General features: G+C 31.0%; 1 protein-coding gene across 1 annotated transcript in view; it reads left to right on the forward strand.

Moving 5' to 3' along the window:
- The first annotated feature begins 4,360 nt into the window (after nucleotides 1-4,360).
- Nucleotides 4,361-19,597, forward strand: part of LOC118205744 (uncharacterized) — a 193,401-nt gene continuing 178,164 nt past the window's right edge. Inside the window, exon 1 of the mRNA XM_085814798.1 lies at nucleotides 4,361-5,905. The gene's annotated coding sequence lies outside the window, so the exon portion shown is untranslated. The remainder of the gene's footprint in view (nucleotides 5,906-19,597) is intronic.

Below are 19,597 nucleotides of genomic sequence, written 5' to 3' on the forward strand. Positions count from 1 at the left end.
AAACAAAATGAAAAATACTAAAGGAATGCAGTAAGATTTAAACACGGAAAATGCAAGTATGATGTTTTGTTAAATATGTTGTTTGTTTGTTGTATGATGTTTTATAATAAAAGCTGGTGACATTTACACTAAAGAAAATATGCACACTCCAGAGGCCATTTTCATTTCATGTTATATTTTTAAAAATACATTCATACATTCGGAATTTATACGTTTAACGATAGTTTTTATTACACGAAAGTTTCTGATTTCTGTCATAAGAGGCTCCCATTTCAGACTCACCAAGAATAACATTTTAAAATTATATCCATGCTATAAAAATAACTGAGAGATAATAAAGCGGCAGTGAATAAATTTCAAAATAAAGCATTCAAAAAACAAAGAGATAAAAGTTTATATTGTAAATGGATGTGTTATTATTAACCGAAAAAGAAAAGCATTTTTAAAAATCCATTTGTCAGATAATAATAACAACCGAACTACTCTAAATTCAAAATAGTGTAAACTTTTAAAACTTGATATAAACTCAGTTTCACATATTCCCCTTCCCCCTGAAGTTAAAATGTTGAATTAGTGTTATACTCAACAATATGTCTGTTAATAATAAGGTGACCGTACGTCCCGAATTTTCAGTCCTTATCCCGATTTTTTACAACTCGTTTTATGGTCCCAAATTGTCCCAAAAAACCGTAGTGTGCGTGTGATTATCACAAAGCCCCGCTGGCTATCTGCCTAAGGGAAGGGATAGCCTTCGTGGAGGACTTTCTAAGGGAAACTGGCTCGTATATACGTTACACATGGGGAAAACTACGAAAACGCCCATGCAGGCAGCCCGTTCGCGGAATTCGAACCTCGGACCGAACTACCAGTGTTCAGTGACTTTACCACTCGGCCGCTTGTGGGCCTACCGTAGTGTGAGAAAGTAAAAGTTTAACGGCATGTATTCATTTAAGTAGGGTAGATTGGAAACTGAGAATTCAAGCGTTAAGTTAAGAGACACGCGCCATACCGGCCGCATAAACAGATGATTCTCCATCTAGAGTTTATATTAGAAAAATTGTAGTTGGGGGGGGGGGTTCCATTTGCCATTTTTACATTTCGCTCACCAACCGTCCAATATACACGGAATTTTTGCTCACAGCTCACAGTTGCAGTTCAGATTTTCACTTACAGAGAGCACTGCAATTTTTAATTGATATTCGATTGTGATTTGAATTTATGATGCATACATATATTTTTTAATTATCAGCGGTGCATTACGTGTTCAACGGGAACATTACATACGTTAGAATGTATCATCCAATTACACATTATTACATGGCATCGAAAAACAATTCTTTTGTAATTTTCTGAAATTTCATTGTAGATATCCATCTAGAATTACCTTTCTTTCCTCACGTTTAGATCGTAAAGGTTTTACTACATTTTGATTTTGCGCAAAGGTTAAAAATTTGTTCTAAAAATCTGTCGAAACGATGACGTGTAATGACGTTTTCCATTTGGTAACGACATATTTTTTTTATTATTTATTAACGGTGCATTACATACGTGTTAAGGGTATGTTTTACTGCAGTCAATTTTAATTAATTATTTTACCATTAATCTTTACTTCCTTGTACGAAGAAGTATTGTAATTATGAAAAATTCCGGGTACCACATTTCAACGAAAATATCCATTTTGACAGCTATCGAATACAATTTAACGACATTTTTGGGTGACGTCTGTACCTAAAGACAGAACAAAGGACTCTTTTCCCCCTAATAAATAATTTCCTAACCCACATTTTGAATTTTCCTTTTTGATTTATTCCATATTCTATACGATATTAAAAAATTTTTGATTAACAAACTCTGCGATTTAAAAGTGATCACTGGCAACGCAGCTCGAAATAAAATATTTTTATGTCCAGAGCGCCGGACGTGTCATTCTGCAAAATGTAAAATACTTATCTTGCCGTTTTGTTAGAAATTTCGGCTATTAAAAGCAATGTGTTGCCACTGCATGATATAAAATGCTTCTATATTCCACGCGCTAGGTCGTTATTGATTCACAAATCGGGCGATTTAAAAGTAGTTCTCAAGAATACTTTTCTGTTTTTTAATCTGACTGATTTAAATAAAATTGCATTAAGTAATGATATGTCTAATTAGAAATATTAAATATTTTTATGATATTACTCTAGCTGAACTCATGCAGCATAAAATTAAAAATGAGTGAATGGAATAAATAACGAAATTTTAATTTCATAAATAAAAGTAAATTTCAGAAGCACTGGATATAAGCAATGTAATTTCAAAAGCAAAATCAAATAAATAAGCTCATTGTAACAGCTGTAAAGTGTATAAATAAAGCTGGTTATTTCTTTTCATAGGAAAATATTATTCAGTCTTAATTTCATGTTGCAAATAGTATTAAATTTAAAACAATTAAGTACATCTAAGTGTATTTCCACAAGCATCATTTTATGGGTTAAAAATGACGATAACTTAGTCTTGTCAGTTTCCACGTCTTGCTATTATTATGTTACATTTATTTTCAGTGTGGCCAGGGAAACCATCAGTTCTTTTATGCCATTTCACATGGTGTAAAAATCTAAGCAACTTTATAAATTTTATCATTTCCGACAGATGTTGCTTGGTATGGCATATATCTATATATTCCTGTGGATATCGTTTAATTCCTGTGGCATATCTTTTAATTCATTGTTTCAAATTAAAACTGATCGTTGGATATCAAACTTGGTATTTTTAAAGTAATATACACAAACATCTTAATAAAGTAATTTAAATCACTATTTTACTTTGAAAAAATCGTCAAGGGATACTATTTTTAACATATCTAGCTTACATAATCTAATATTTAATATTTAACCAACTTATAGAATTTTGAAGCAATACATGTTTTATATGTATACATCACATCTTTATATACGTGCAACATACATACATCATACATTACATTTTTACGTACATAGATCACATTCAATGCAATTTTTAGGATATATAATATATAAATTAGATATTATTTAGATACAAAACTCTATTAAACATTCGTACTATTATTATAATTAATCAAATATGTTTCCACTCCACGTATTTATGTGTATCCGCAGAATAAAATTCTTGAGCATCTAATAACGAATTTATTACATTTTATTTTTACGAAAAAAAAAATTTTTTTTATTAGTCCAAACGAACTTTATCCCTGAATGACTATTGTTTTCGTTTTCGATTTTGTGTTCGTTCATTTTAAATGTCCGTTTCACTTTTCAAACTGTTGCCAACAAATGTTAGAGTCCTGCGTTATATTTGAAGAAATTAAATAATGAAAAATCTGCATAAATGTATGCATATTTCTCGCATTGTGATAAAACAACGGTACCTAGAGCCATCGAATTTTAAATGACGTAATTCTACTGCGAATGTGGGCATGTGGAAGCCCAAATTTGAAATTTGGAATTTGTTTTATTATTGATTTCATATTTTGTAAACCTTTAACGAATTTTTGATTAACAAACTGAAGGATTTCAAAGCGAGCAATGCAACGTTGTACAGAAAAAACATTTTTATCTCCAGCGCGTGAGACTCTGTATCGGAAATTCTAAAGATATGCTGAATTTAAAACTATTTTGTGATATTGCAGTTGAACTGAATTTTGTCGTTTAAGTTCTAAGAACGTGATATTTAATAAATAAAGGTAAGAGACAAAATGTTAAAAAGAACGCCCCTTTGGACGTAATTTAAAATCTGAAAATTTTATTAGCCCAAAGGGGCAATTTACAGTGAAGGGCTATTAATTTCGTTTTGGCATCTTACGTCGTCCATTCTAAAACGGCATGTCGCTTTTTAAATTATTGCCACCAAATATTAGAGCGCTGCATTACATTTAAAGAAATTAAATAATGAAGAATCTGCATGAATGTATGCATGTTTTGTCGTATTTTGGAAAAAAAAAAAAAAAAAAAAAAAAAGGTATCAAATTTTGAATTCAGTAGTCCTTTACTGGAACATAGGCATCTGGAAAACCAAATTTGGAATTTGTTTCATTATCTTTTTCATATTTTGTAAAGCATTTATGAGTTTTTGACTAAGAAAGTCAACAATTTCAAAGCGAGCAATGTACGAGGAAAAAAAAAGTATCTCCAGAGCCCAAGTGGAAATTTTAAAGATATGCCCCTTTTAAATATTTTGTGATACATCTGTTGAAATGAATTTTATGGTTTAAATACGAAGAACATGATATTTTACAAATAATGGTAACACACAAAACGTTACGAAAAACACGGCTTTGGGGTAATAAAATCTGAAAGTTTTTTTTTTTTAATTTATTTATTTATTGTGATTGTTAATAAAATCAATGCTGTGTAAATATCGCAACCATTCTCGCTCGGGCTCAAATTTCTTTTCAAATTCCATTGGCAACAATGTTAACATTCGCCGGATCTTGCTAGCTGCGTATGGAGTAATGAAGAAATTGCAGGGTACTGCTATCTCACCAAGGATGCCGCGAAATAGGGCAAGTTGATGACATTACGTAAAGACCTAATGTACGAGATTTGCGGCGAAGGATGTTTTGCGACAAATACTAAAAATGCCTCGCGGCCCGGAAAGCCGCCGAGCGAGTCAAAAACAAGACAGAGAAAACAAAATCTAGCCTGAAGCGCAAAAATGCGAATGGAGTCAAAAGGAAGGTAGGAAGTCAAGTCTTTTTTGAAGAGAGAGGTGGAGCTTAAAGCATATGTGAAGGTCGACCTGTTGTGGGGCAAGTACGCTAGCGCACGCTGTTACCTCAGCTATGTGGACAAGCCACATATTTGTAGCTTCGCAAAGCGACTTGCGATAGTGATTTCGACGTTCTTGAATCCACCGAGTCGAACGATTGCACCTGCCTCAGCCTTTCTTTGGCGTTCTTTCGCAACACCTGTGTTTCTCTTCTTCTCTTCCCCTGTCTTGTTGTTGTTGTTCGAGATTACGCAATGCCACATCGTCGCGTTGTAATCTGTTATGGTCTCTTAACGTTTGTTCGATAAGCCGAAATCCCCTCGGATAAATTCTTCATATTCTGACATGTTTTAAGAATTTATCACTTTTTTAACTCACGCGTGAGCTGTTCTAATTGGACTATGACAATTGCTCTAGGTAATAAATAATTTCTTAGAACTTTTAATATATATATCTTAATAGATCATCTGTTATCTGAAAAAAAAAAAAAAAAGTACATCCTCAAGTTACCAAACTTACTTCGAATTATATTGCTTGAATTAATGAAAGTATTTATCAAGTGTAGCATTTAATAAGTATGCAGTGGTGTTGCTAAAGAAAACACGAAATTTGTGTTTTTTTAACTGTATTTTATTTGTCAATAAAATATAAAACTGTTGAATACCATGAAAGTAATACTACAAATTGCTCTATGACAGTTACTTTATATTTTCTTCAAAAGCTATCCAAAACATGAACAATAATATTTATAATTTTTGATATCGTTTGGTATAAAGCATGTATAATCGATAAAAATTACATTGACTTTTGCCTAAAAAGTTGCTTGTTACAGAAGAAAATAATAATAATAATAACTAACTAACTAACTATACGGAATTAATTCAGAAAAAGAGAAATTCACGATATTGTTTACGGAAGAAACATAAAAATAGAACAAATATATAGAAGGAAAAACATTTTCCTGCCATGAAGCGATGAAATACGTTACCGATTTTCAAGTCAAGGTCAAAAGGTATTCGAGCCTGCTATATTTTATAATCATGCCATTTAAGACTGACTGTACTCATTGAGAATCGACCCATCTTTCCCACGAAGCATGAAGTCGGAAACATTTTAACTGGTAGAAAAAAAAAATCACCTGGATTATACTTCGAGCACCTACGATGCATAACTTTAGATAGAAGTAAGTTTACACTCATAATTTTTCTTTTATGTTTATCTTTTTTTATTACGATCGAAAGCGGTGATGCAAAGCATTCTAAAATTTTATTTGATTCCCCCCCTTCAATTATGATTTTGTGCGCTAGATTTCGCAAATGATAACTCTAAATAATACTTTTGGCCTCCTAAACAAATGCTTCAGTTACTCGTTTTATGGTTATTTTTGTTTATTTACGTTTTCTTGAAAATGGTGAATCGTCTGTGAATAATGTTATTATTTGAAATTTCATCTGAAGCTATTGGTTTGTTGTACTTGTGAAATGTTCATGTATTTTTTTTAAACATAGCTTCTTCATTCTCAAAGAATATATTAAATATTTTTTCATGTTTTATAATTCAATCTTGCGTTCAGTGGAAGTGAAAATGTGCATCAAAGTTTTTGGTTTTTTCTTTTATTTTGAAAATTTTAATGTTATTAACAGTAAGTACAGATCTTCAGATAGATAAGTATTTTGATGGTTGTTAGCAGTTACGCAGGCAAATTTCCGATTAACCAGCTTCCGTAGGACCATGCCTTAAGCAGGATAAATGAACGGCCGGTTAATTGGAAAAACAGCGCGAAATTTCACTTGTAAATTATAAATCGAATTAAAAAAGTAAGTAAATATTTTTATAAATATTTCATTAAATTTAATAACCAACAATTTAAATTGTGTTAATTAACAATAAACATAAAAGAATAGGGATTGGTTGATTTGATTATTGCAGAGTACGTGAGGGTTATCTGCCGAAGGGGAGGGATGCCTAAGTTAGAGGGCTTTCTAAAGGAAATGACTCGTATTCACATTACCTCGAAAACCTCCAGCCAGCCTGTTCACTAAGATTTGAACTACCAGGAATTAACAAATTTATCTGTACACAACTACCAACTAAGGGGGAGGGATTAAACATCGAATCGTTACGTCGAAAGTTTTCCAAATAATTCAAAATAATAAAATATTATTATATAATAATAAACAGTCTATTACAAAAGCTATGTCGAAATTAAAAAACAAGTTTTTGAAAATTATAAAGTTACTTAAGACTATAAAAAGGCTTGAGAAACAAAATTATTCTGTATAATTTATATTTTAAATATTTCATATTATTTATTCTATTTTTAAATAAAGAATTATTTCTAAAATTAGAAATATAGTAAGAATTAGAAAGAAAATCAAATAAAAATCAGCAATATACTTTTCCTTTTATTTTCTAATCGAAGATCTTAGTTTTTGTTTACAAGATTAAAAAAAAAAAAAAAAAAAAAAAAAAAATAGACAGAGATGCTTCAACATGTTTTGAAACATTTTGCGTCCTCAATTATTATCTGAAATATTGTTTTCCGTTTCCAGTGAGATAAAAGGTCAAAGAACTTTAGTTCAAAACATAGTATAAGGCTAATACTTCTTAAATTATATTTATGTTTCGAAAATTTCTAATAGGAAAAAAAAAAATTATGAAACTTTAGTTAAAAATGAAATGCGAAGCTGAGTATTATACATAAAATTTTGAAACCGTGTGATTTCGTAACAGAATGGAAAAGACGAAAGGAGATTTACTTTTATAAGCAAATGTGAAGAATCTACTTCCAGTTTATAGTTTTGAATTGTATTTTTTAAGGAAAACTTTGAGTTAATTATTCCTTTAAAAGATAATGTCTGTATAGAAAAGGCATATATTTCAAAAAGCATTCGTTTTTCAAGAAAACGGTTGATATCTAGTCCAGTTTCTGGTAATGTAATCGAATGAACTGAGATAGCTTCTTTATTTGGTTAAAATGTTTGATAGCATCATTGTATCGAAAGATTCAGCTGTCCAATCGTTGCTGAAAAAAATATTTTATAAGCATAAAATACAATTAACCCTTACTTAACGATAATTATTAAGAGCATCACAAATCCAGGCAGGGTAAAACGAATCCATCATATAATGCAAATGAAAATACGTTCTGCATGTAAACAATATATAGTTTTAATGGCCCTTAGGTACTATAGAATAGGCTCGTAGAAGCTATCTCCTTCCCCCAGATTAATCAACATAACCATGGCAACTTCTGCAGCGGAAAGATGGTCGAATCTTCTAGTTTCCGAGATCACCTAAATTCCTTTATGCGATAACGACGATACACGTTACGATTGTAAATGAAAGGAAGGTCGCTACAACCTTGAAGCGTCAATTTTAAAGTTCCATACATTTTTTTAATGCATCTAGCTGTTGGGGTTATAATTGCCGATTTTTTTTTCATACCGCCCATGACAGTTCTAGTGCTGCCGATAATACCGCTCATGACAGTTATAGGGCTGCCTTATAAGAACAGCAGAGTAGTTGATGGTATTGTTGACCGTGTATCGCAGTGTGCCAATTAATACATATGTACCGTTTTCTTTTAGACCATTTTAAAATAAGTATTTTTGAGATTAAAATGAACTTGAAATATTTTTACATTTATACTTTACATATAATTACATATAATGATTAAATTATTATTCATTATTATTTATAGCCGGAGACAGAACGCGATTTATGAAATAGCTATCCTGCGTAGGTGTTACTCAAAAGTGGCACTGGATGCAATTTAAATAAATCCGTAATTTCTAAAGCATGAAGTGCCGGAGCCGCATGGAAAGCTGTTAGGACAATGAATACAAATAAATAAATAAGCAAAAAAACAAATACATGTATACATACATATCCTGATTGCTACTACGGCAGAGTGCAGATAAAAAAATGCCTATTTTAAAAGGAAGAGGATATCTAATATAAAATAATAATAGTTGATGCTCCTGCAAAACGTGGCTTAAAGGAAGAGAATGAAGACGAGCATATACATGCACCATCCATGTATTTAAAACACCTATAAGCCATTTCTTATTTACCTGAAAGCTTATTTTCTTATCTTAAAATATACTACCTACTGCATTAAAGTATATATAAGTAAAAAAAAATAAAAATAAATAAAGACATTTATTTAATGTAATGTATTTCGGAAACAAAGCTACGTATAATTCGGATAGTATACGTATAATTCTTACTGATTAGTTGGATACTCATCTTGATATTTATAAAACATTACAATTTAAGATAGATAATACCTGCAAAAAGAAAAGAAAATCTGAAAGGCTTCAGATTTTAAATTACGTCCAAAGGGCTGTTTTTTTTTCAAACATTTATAGCCGGACTAATTCATTATCTTATATTCTTCACCTCAATTAATGTTGCTAATGCATACGAATAGAAAATTTTATTTTTACATTATTTTTACAATACTAGCAATTGGAAATAACTAATAATATTAGTAACTGGAGTATATTATTATTAATATTAGAATTTAGAAAAAAACATTGCGTTCGTCTCCTCTTCAGAGTTCTAAGGCTAAAAGGGATGACATAATTTTTGAAGTTTGTGATGCGGAAGGATCCATAAAAGGGTAAGCAACACCGTCACGGCAATTATAGATAAAGAAGACTGTAGAATACCTTTAAAAAACTATAGATAATTCTAGACATTTCTAGGCAATATATCATCGCTGAGGACACAGCCCGATTAAGATTGTCTGGAGACTTAGGTCTAGACAGTTTGGAATTTCGCTATCACCTATGCCGATTTTTTTTTTTTTTTTTTTTAATTTTCTTAAGGAGGGGATGATTATGAGGATTTAAAGAATAATTTTGGAATTCTTTAAAATTCGTGTCCACCTAGCCTCAGCTTATCGCTAAAGCCCTAGTTGCGGAGATAGTACTGAAGAATTTTTCAAAGTATAATCTCATACATGCATTGCTAAAGTAAGTATAGTGCTGGTATAAATATATTTTTTATGCGGTAAAAGTTATTTTGGAAGAAACAGGAGGGGGAAAAATAAAGAAAATTCTGAAAGCATTCAGATTTTAACGTCGCACAAGAAGATTTTATTATGGTTTTTCATGCTTTTGCTCAGTATCGCACTCTGCTCTTGGACTCAAGCCTGCTAACACAATTTTTTCCCCCTGTTTTTTAGCTTTGTTATTAAGCATCGCCTTATTATATTCGCTATATTATTTCTTTGAAAATTAGCCGCTGAAGCTGCCTAAAAGAGCTAAGAGTTATCATGAAAAAGAAAAAATATATAATAATTTTAATAAGTCTAACTAGTGATTTTTCATAAAAATATGTAATATTTCTAATTAGACGTCTCATGATTTTAATGAATTTTTATTTAAATCAGTCAGATTAAAAAGTAGAAAAAATGTTTTTAAGAATTGCGTTTATTGTTTTACAATCATTTGATTTGCTACTCAGTAATAGAAAGATTAAGTAGTTAAATAACTATCTAACGCTTTACGGAATGACAACGTGCTGGTGCGTGGGTATAATAAGTACTCTTTTTGAGGCAGTGGCAACATGTTACTTTCAAATACCTGAATTTGTAGATTAAAATTGAACGACAAATATCTTACATTTTGTCGAATGGCAAACATTTGGCATTCTGAGATAAAAATGTTTTATTTCGAATAGTGTTGACACTTCTCGCTTTCAAATCTCTGAGTCTGTTAAACAAAAATTCCTTAAATTTGTACAAAACATGAAATAAATCAAAAACAAATTCGAAATTCAAAATTATGACTTTGAAGTGCCCATGTTCAGATGGATGATTATGCGTATCACAAATTCGATGGCTGTAGGTGCCATTGTTTTCCCACAATGTTAGGAACATACATATACAGTACATATAATGATTTTTAAATGCGCAGTCGAAGCCTGGAACTGTTAACAGCTTTCGATAACAATCATGACTGAGCAGACAGTTAATGGTTGAAGGTAGAATCTATGGTGACGCAGTTAACACACCTGAGCTTGAAGAATTTCCAGTCTTTACTTCCACTCATATAAACTCATCTCAATAGATATTTATCCACTCATAATGAAATCTGATACATTTCCATGATTCAATCATAATGAAATATGATAAATTTCTATGTTGCCTTGGTTTTTTAACAAGAAATGACTCAGGCATTTTCAAAGAAGCGAAGTGAGAAGATATTAGCAATGTAGAAGCTAGCTGAATAATAACGTAATTAGTTCGCCAGAGGTATTTATACCAAAGTAGGTGCGATTCTAGAGACAATCTGTGATTTGTTAATATTAGTTTTACTTGCCCTTTTCACATACCGTTACATAACATAGAAAGATCTCGAATTTGGGAGAACAGATGAATTTAGGGGCAGAGTACCAGTGCTTAAATTGCGCCGAAGCCCACCGGAGCCCGGCTCCGGTACTTCTCAATTTTTAAGATAAATTACAATTCTAGCCGGAGCCCTAAATAAGATGAGCTCCGGTACTTCTTTTTATAAAACAGAAAATATTTCAAGGAAAAAAAAAATAGAATCCGTAACGTTTTAGTTTAACAATAAGCAGACCTCGCAATACTCTATTTCCCTAGAAATACGAACTCATGAGAACATGAGACGTTCAAGTAAAGTCCCCTCACTCACATGCGGAAACCTTACCCTTTAAGAAGGGCAATAAATTTGGGGGAGTTTGTTTAGGAAAACGTCAATTTCTCGCCATGCCATCGTATCTAGCGTACTGTTATCAATGGTTACAGTTAGTTATCCTCGCAGGAAGGAAAATTTGTGTTCCTAAATGTGCGTTAAGTGACAGCGAGTACAATAAGAGTGAAATACTGAGGTAAACTGCTCAAGTACGTCCTATACATCGTCTTCCAATAGTATCTATACTAATGTAACCAAATACGGAGGGGGGCGAAAAGCGTAACCATCAACTTTAGATTCATCCTTAGGAGTGAGATTCAGGACTCATTTTACCCCTGACATACATCCGCTTGATGACTATAATTATATCAGCAGAGAGCCGCTGTCAAAGAGAACATTCTCTCTCACCAAGATTCCCCTCATTTTTTGTTTCCACCCACTCATACCCTTACGCCTTCATTCTGTTTCCTTCCTGTTTTTAGATTATCTGAATTTTCATCAGCTATTCTTTAAGTGTATTTAATTTTTGGGATGATAAAAAAGAACTCTTTCCCCCCTTACGATCACTTCTTAGTTTTTGTAATAAATCATAATTCTAGCCGGAGCGCCCCGGAGCTCTAAATAAGAAGGCTGCTGCACTTCTTTTATGTAATTGAATAACAATTTCAGTAGAAATTTTATCTCGAATATTTTATTTTTAGCAATAAAATTATATTAAAATTCACTTATTAAATTTTAATTTATCTATTTATATTTAATTTAATTTCTTTAATCTTTAATTATTTAATTATTTCAATAAATAATGATTAATTAATGATATAATAATTAACAATTAAACTATAATTAATTAACCATATAATAATTAATAATTAAACTATAATTAATTAACTATATAATAATTATTGATTAAATGACAATTAATAAACATTAATTAAATAGCTATTAATTAATTTGATAATAATTAACTATTTAATTTAAAAATTATTAATAAGTTTAATAGTCATTTTATTTATTTATTTACTCTTGTTCCTCTTTGCTGACGGTCTTCCATAGGGCTCCGGTACTTCTAATTTTAGAACTTAAGCCCTGCAGAGTACCAAATCTAGAATGTTAATTTTGAGGTTGCCAGTTAAATTTTTTTAAAGTAGCTATGGTACTTTGTTATATCTTACATACATACACATCTTTCATTATTTAATTTTTTTTAATAATACATCACGATAACGTTTTGTGGCAACAGTTTAGAAAGTGATTCGAAGACAAAAGCGATACGGATGAAATGTGAGTTTCGAAACTAATAATAACACCTGACCTGAAACAAGCGTATAAAAGCGACGATTTTAATTGAATATACAGCTTTTCGATATTATGGATGCTATCTGATTATCTTTTGATCAGTTCTCACATTTTCTGTATATACGAGTATTATTAATATTATAAATTATGCTACTTACATAACAATATAATTGTTATTATTAATTATGCTAATTACATAACAATATAATTGTTATTATATTGTTATTTCTTTAATGTTATTAACTAAAGACATAAACGAATCTCTTTTTTTTTTTTTTTTTTTGTTGTTGTTGTTGTTTTTGTTTTGCTAAATTATAGCAAAGTAAAACTTCATTACCTTCTCATAACTGATAGTCATAAATAAAGTTATAGTTCGGGAAGGTCATTATACTTTATCTGCGATTCCATAGCATGTATTCTTTCCTTCCTTATTTTTACCAACAGAAACATTTGAATGTATAATTATAGATGTAGTTAATTAAATCCACAATTAAAGTGTTCTTTGAGAACAATGATTTTCTAGTAGCGAAAATAAAAGTGTTTACGTTTGGGGAATATTAAAAAGGTAACCTTTTTTCGGTAGATTTGTTGCAATTAAATATTCTCAAAATTTTGATTTAAAATAGCGTTATGAAAAGAATAGGAAGAGTTTTATTATTGCTTTCAAATGACATTTAGTCATTGCTTGCCGTTTAATTGTTAATTGGAATTTAATTAATGTGTTCAAGTATTTTAAATGAACTTTTAACAGATTAACTAAAAAAATAATTTTATGCAATTAGTGAGAATTTTGTCTAGGACTTTCGGTTAATTCTCCAACGCATAACACAAAATATAAATAAATAAATAATGAAGATGAGAATTTGTAGTTTAATCTTTCAGATTCTTCGTTTATAAACAAACGCAATGTTTCAAAAACTTGGATCTTTGTAATGTGAAGTACGTGAGAAAGAAATCGAGTTTTTAAAATTTTATTAATTTTTTTATATGATAACAATTGCTTATATGTACTATATAATATATACGTATAATAATATGTTAGCCAAACTATAATTGTAATTACTCCAAATTTAACGGAAAAAGCTTCCCAATAGGGGGGAAAATAATAAAATAAAACAAAAAAAAACAAAAAAAAAAAATCTGAAATGTTTCAGATTTTAAATTACGTCCAAAGGGGCGTTTTTTAACATTTTGTGTGTTACCTTTCTTTATTAAATATCATGTCCCTCGCACTTAAACCATAAGATCCAGTGCAACAGCAATATCGCAAAATAGTTTTAAAACGAGCATATCTTTAGAATTTCCGATACAGAGACTCACGCGCTGGAGATAAAAATGTTTTTTCTGCACAACGTTGCCATTGCTCGCTTTGAAATCCTTGAGTTTGTTAATCAAAAATTCGTCAAAGTTTTAAAAAATAGGAAATCGATCATAAAACAAATTTCAAATTTGGTCTTCCACATGCTCATATTCGTTGGAGGATTACGTTATTCAAAATTCGATGACTCTATGTACCGTTGTTTTATCACAATACGAGAAATATACATACATTTATGCAGATTTTTCATTATTTAATTTCTTCAAATATAATGCAGGACTCTAACATTTTGTGGCAACAATTTGAAAAGTGAACCGACATTTATGAGTCCGACGCAAAATGCGAAAACGAAACTAATAGTCCTTCGGGATTCAAATCCCTTTGGACTAATAAATAAAAAAGAAAAATTGAAAAGATTAACGGTTTTCATTTTATATTACGCCTCAAAGGGTCGTTTTTTTCATTTACGTACACATACACGTTTCGAGAGCATTTGAGCTAACGTCTCTTAGGGCTACAAATATTTAAAAGCAGCATATCCTTAGAATTTCCGATAAACAGTCTCGCACGTGGGAGATAAATGTGTTTTATTCCTGACAGTTTTGCCATTGCTTAACCAACCACCAACTAAATTCTCTATTCTAGTAAGAGTTTCAAATATAAATAAATGCAGCCTCATTACGCGTAGCGTCACTTGAACGTTTAAATTGTTGATAATTCTACAGTTGATAATTAATAATTATATATTGTGTGCAGATTAATTAAAAGCATAAAAACCTTAACCGGAACATAAGAACAAAACAATTCAATCACTTTTAATGCAAAAAATGTACAATTTACCATCATATTTTGTAGGATACTAGATGATTCCAATACAATTTTGTAGGATACAGTTTTGTAGGATACTAGATGAATATATATTTCGGTTAATATGGGGGGTGTTTTATACACTATATATATTACATATGTATTTGAAAAGTGAAAATATAAAAGTAATTCTATGCATTTGCAAAGTGAAAAAATGTACTACGTAATTCTATAAAAATATTTAATAGATACATCATGAATTAAATGCATTTTTATTAAAATAATTCAGATTAAAAAGTTAAAAAACTCTGAAACCTTTAAGATTTTATATTACACCGCAAAGGAGTGTTTTCTTAACGTTTTGTAGGTTACCTTTATTTATTAAATATCATACCAACAATCTCTCGAAATGACTTTCGGCTCGCCGCATATTTAAGTGTTCCTATGCTGCACAGACATTATACATTGACAAAAATCCATGCCTCATCAGGGATTCGAACCCGGGCCCTTCCGTACGGCAGTCAACGTCGCTAACCACTATCCCGGTTGGACGGCTTTTTAATTTTTTTGTGAATGAACGTATGCGATACATGGAGCTACTTTGAAGTCTCACAGGATGTGCCATGGCGATCTGAATCGATAATGGTCATGGTATGGCTGTCATGAACTTTAATTGGACGATCAGATCGTTGCGCAGTTTTTGAGTGAAAAATCACCAGAATAAAATTTGCAAACCAATTTTGTCACTGCCTTTTTTTAAGGCTTCGTTTCCGTATATGGAGTACAACTTCTTATATGCTTGCGACACGTCCTTGCCTTTTCGGAAATAATACAATAAAATATGTCTGAAATGCGCATTTTGTTCTTCTACTATTAAACTGGGGTAAAAACGAAACTAAATAACTAATCTATAAAATTTTATTAATAATTAAAGGTAAAAGTCTAAAAAACAAGAAAACAGTGCAGGTTAGATGCTTTGAATAAGCTGACAAAGCAAAAGACTATGCTCTATGGACAAAAAGTCATCTATGGACAAAAATCCGTAATCACTTAGTTGCCAATCCAATACATGCAATTTCGAAACTTAATATTCAAAGCGATATCTTTTCTATGAGTGACGTTTAGTTATTTTTTCTTTATTTCATAATTTTCTTATAATTTAATGACTGTGTTTTAATAATTATTAAAAACTGTATGATATAATACGGGTAATTGATTCTAAAAAAAAATAGAAAATAAAATACAATTTAAAAAAAGTTTTTTTATGTAATTAAATTTTATCTAAAACAGGTATGATAATTAATGAGTAAAGGGTAAAAATAATATATTATATAGGTTTATGGGAATAACTATTATTGCGTGCGTACGGGTTCGTAATGGATTTTAATGCACACAAAACCAATAAAAGCTTGATAAAATTTATTCAGCCAAACAAAACATTTTACAGTTCTGGGACTTTCCACAAAAGAAACTCGCACAGCTCTTTTCAGCATGATAGGGCACAGCAAGTAGTTACCACTTCAAACTACTAAGAACGTTAAACACAATGCAATGCAAAACTCAACTAAAGAGCGAAGCTGTCCCAGAGATCTCTCTCTAAGAACGGAGAACTGATGCTTTCTCCAGTCTTTTATAGTTTTCTCCGGGCCGCCGAGGCGTTTTCACTACTTTCCATTCCTGGAAATTACTGAAAGGAATATACGGTAAAAGCTACATATAAAGGCTAGATGCGTATAGAGATCAATCGCAATTATTCAATTACAGTTTTGCAGTGACAGAACCAAAATGTGCCCTACTTTGGCGACCTTTGGCGATTTCTCGCCAAATTTAGTGACAAAAATTAGTAGCCAAAACCGTCACCAGGTTTTCGATATCTCATCAATTTAACGAGAGAGCCATTTACCTCAATGTTAAATAGACTTGCCACTGTAACTTTATTTTTCCGGCAGAGCTTCGATTTTTTCAAGCATGCGTTTCATGTTACATTATACAAATGACGCTACAATTTCACATATAACTTCATTAAAATTATTTACATGTATACAAAATTCGAAACACTTATTATTACCCTTCATTAAAAAGCGTAAAATAATTCATCATGTAGTTCTTATTAAACTATACGATAAATGATTTGTCTCGTTTTAACGTATTAATTATCATGTCCATCTTAAATAAAAATTTACTGTATAAAAATCCTTTTTTTAATAGTAATTTATTTTCGCGGAAAAAGTGCTTCATCTACTGTTAGAATGAATCTAAAACAGAAACGTCCAAAATCTCATTCATGTTTATTTCTTGCTGCACCATGACTAAGTGCGAGTGCACCTGCCGTTCCGCGTTATAACGCAGACCAGCAGGTGAAAGTACGAAGTGCTGGTAAAAATTCTTCTCAAGAAGTGAAGAAGCCTTAAAGATTTGCTATCTAAGCATGACTTTTATTTAGAAAGGAATGCATTTTGGAGACATTTTTTGTAATGCCGCAAGTTGTTAAAATCATTTTCTTTCCAAACGTAATTGAGTTTATTAAGCAGTTGAATTTAGTAGAAGGCAATTTGTAATTTGCGAATTTTGATATCATTTATAAACCTTTCAAGAAAACTAATAACTAACAATTAATTCATTAAAATAATAATTAAGCATTAAAATTAAACTATTTGCACAGTTTTGAAATTCATTTTAAAGTTTTTCATGAAAATATTTTTGTAATCACGTTCTTGATGAAATTTTTTATGTCTTACAAACAACTATTCTACCAATGTTTGTTCTTACCGTTTTCCAGTTTATTCTCAGTTTCGTAACAATGCTGGCATCTTTTTGATGAGCAAGCAAGAATGTATCTTCACTTTCGCCGCCAGTTTCTGCAGTTCCTTCAAAACTTCCATTGCCAGATTTTTATACACGTTGTCTCAATATTGTTGTACATTCACATATATTCTAAAGATGAATCTTCATAACTTCCTTCACCTGATATCTGAAAGATTAGTTTATTCCTCTGGAGTTTCTTCTATATAAAGGCCATTATGCAAAGTCTCCATTTTTCCTTAAAGGTGCCGAAGATTTATATCATTACTAGGTTAATTAATCAGTAACTGAAATGAAAATCGGATTTATGCAAGGGTGCGCGCTCTTTCAAGGAAAAAAAAAATTGGATTGACATATAAGTTCGTTTTAAATCAGAAACTAATCTTCATCAGTTTGCGCTTCCTTCCTTTTGCCTTGTCAGCATTACGAAGATTTGTCTTTTTCCACAGCGGTTAACATGCGTAAAAGTCATGCACCTCTATAAAAGCATCCCCAATCCTCCATAGCATGTTAAATGGATGAACTATGAAAAGGTTTGATATGAATATTTAGTACTCGTATATTCTGGCACTGAAGATTTTTCTAATTTGAGTTTCGTAAGCGGCGAAGATGAGTTTAATAAACGGCATTGATTAGCAGGGATTTGTTTCGATTCTACAAATTTCAATTTAATTTCAATGTAATAAAGCAGTTGACTTTATTAACCTGTAACCCTAGTAAGTGGCGAATACCGTATTTTAAAAGTTAACGCTTAATTATGCTTAAAAAAAACTTGTTAACGTTGGACGGAACTTGTTAATGCTTAAAAAACTTGTTAATGTTAGACTACGGACAGTTTTATTTCATTTTATTATTATTTTTACTTAGTTGTACGAAACAAAGGAAATATTGTAATCACGAAAAATTCCAGGTGTCTTATTTCAACGAAAACATCCATTTTGACAGCTCTCAGTTCCATTTGAATGCTGTTTTTACGTGACATCTGTACGTGCGGACGTAATAAGGGACTCTCTTTCACAAAACGGATTGCGTAATGGATTTAAAATGGTTTAAGAAGAGATTTTTTTCCGTGATTTACGTATGTATTTATCTCGCATAACTCAAAAACAAGTAGTCTCAGAACGTTGAAATCTTCTGTATGGGACTGCTATTACATGCAGATCAGCACTTTACTTTTCGATTCCAATCCGCCGCACCAAAAAGTATATAAATATATGTATCTATATGCCCGCACTGTTATGCAGCTAAGCTAATATTTTTTATTCTTATATGTTTGTAAAGTGTGCATTTTTTGCTTTAAAAATGATTGAATTATGTTGTTCTTATCTTCCGGTTAAGTTTTTTATGCCTTTAGTGAATCTACATGCAGTAATTGTAGAATTATCAACAATTTACAAGTGTGGCTAAGCCTAATGGTTTAACTATAGCAGCCATATTTGTCTACATTTGAAACTTAGCAGAATAGTGAATTAAGTCAGTTTCTGTACCTTCAGTGTCTTTTAGCCGAATGGGACCAAAAGTAAACTTTCAATTTTGTGCATCAAAAAATCTGCCTTCTGGCCCACTGGCCGAATACCTTGTTTTTGCTTAGAAGCTCTAATTTTCATTGTAAAAGTTGTTTTTTAAATTGCTTTCACTGTATTTGGTGTTTTACTTTTTCCTATATTTTTCAATTTTTAATGCTGTTTTGAGGTTTTATGTATTTTTTGCCTTGACGAAGTGATAACTGTATTAATTGAATGAGAAGTATATCTCTAATGAAATTCGAGGAAATAAGTTTAAATGAAATGCAGGAAAAGTGCATATAATTTAATATTCCGTACAAGGAAGTCTTGCGGTGTCCGCATCATATTTTTAATATTGTGAATAGCAAAAAGAATCTAAATAGTAGAATAATTTCTCTATAAATAGAGATGCAGAATAAAATTCTTGGGAAAAATGTTCCCATATGTAATTTACTAGAAAGCCAAAAATTATCTTCAAA

The sequence above is a fragment of the Stegodyphus dumicola genome, chromosome 4 (genome assembly GCF_044657685.1).
Source record: "Stegodyphus dumicola isolate Sdum_Otavi_A_Nest chromosome 4, ASM4465768v1".
NCBI lineage: Eukaryota > Metazoa > Arthropoda > Arachnida > Araneae > Eresidae > Stegodyphus > Stegodyphus dumicola.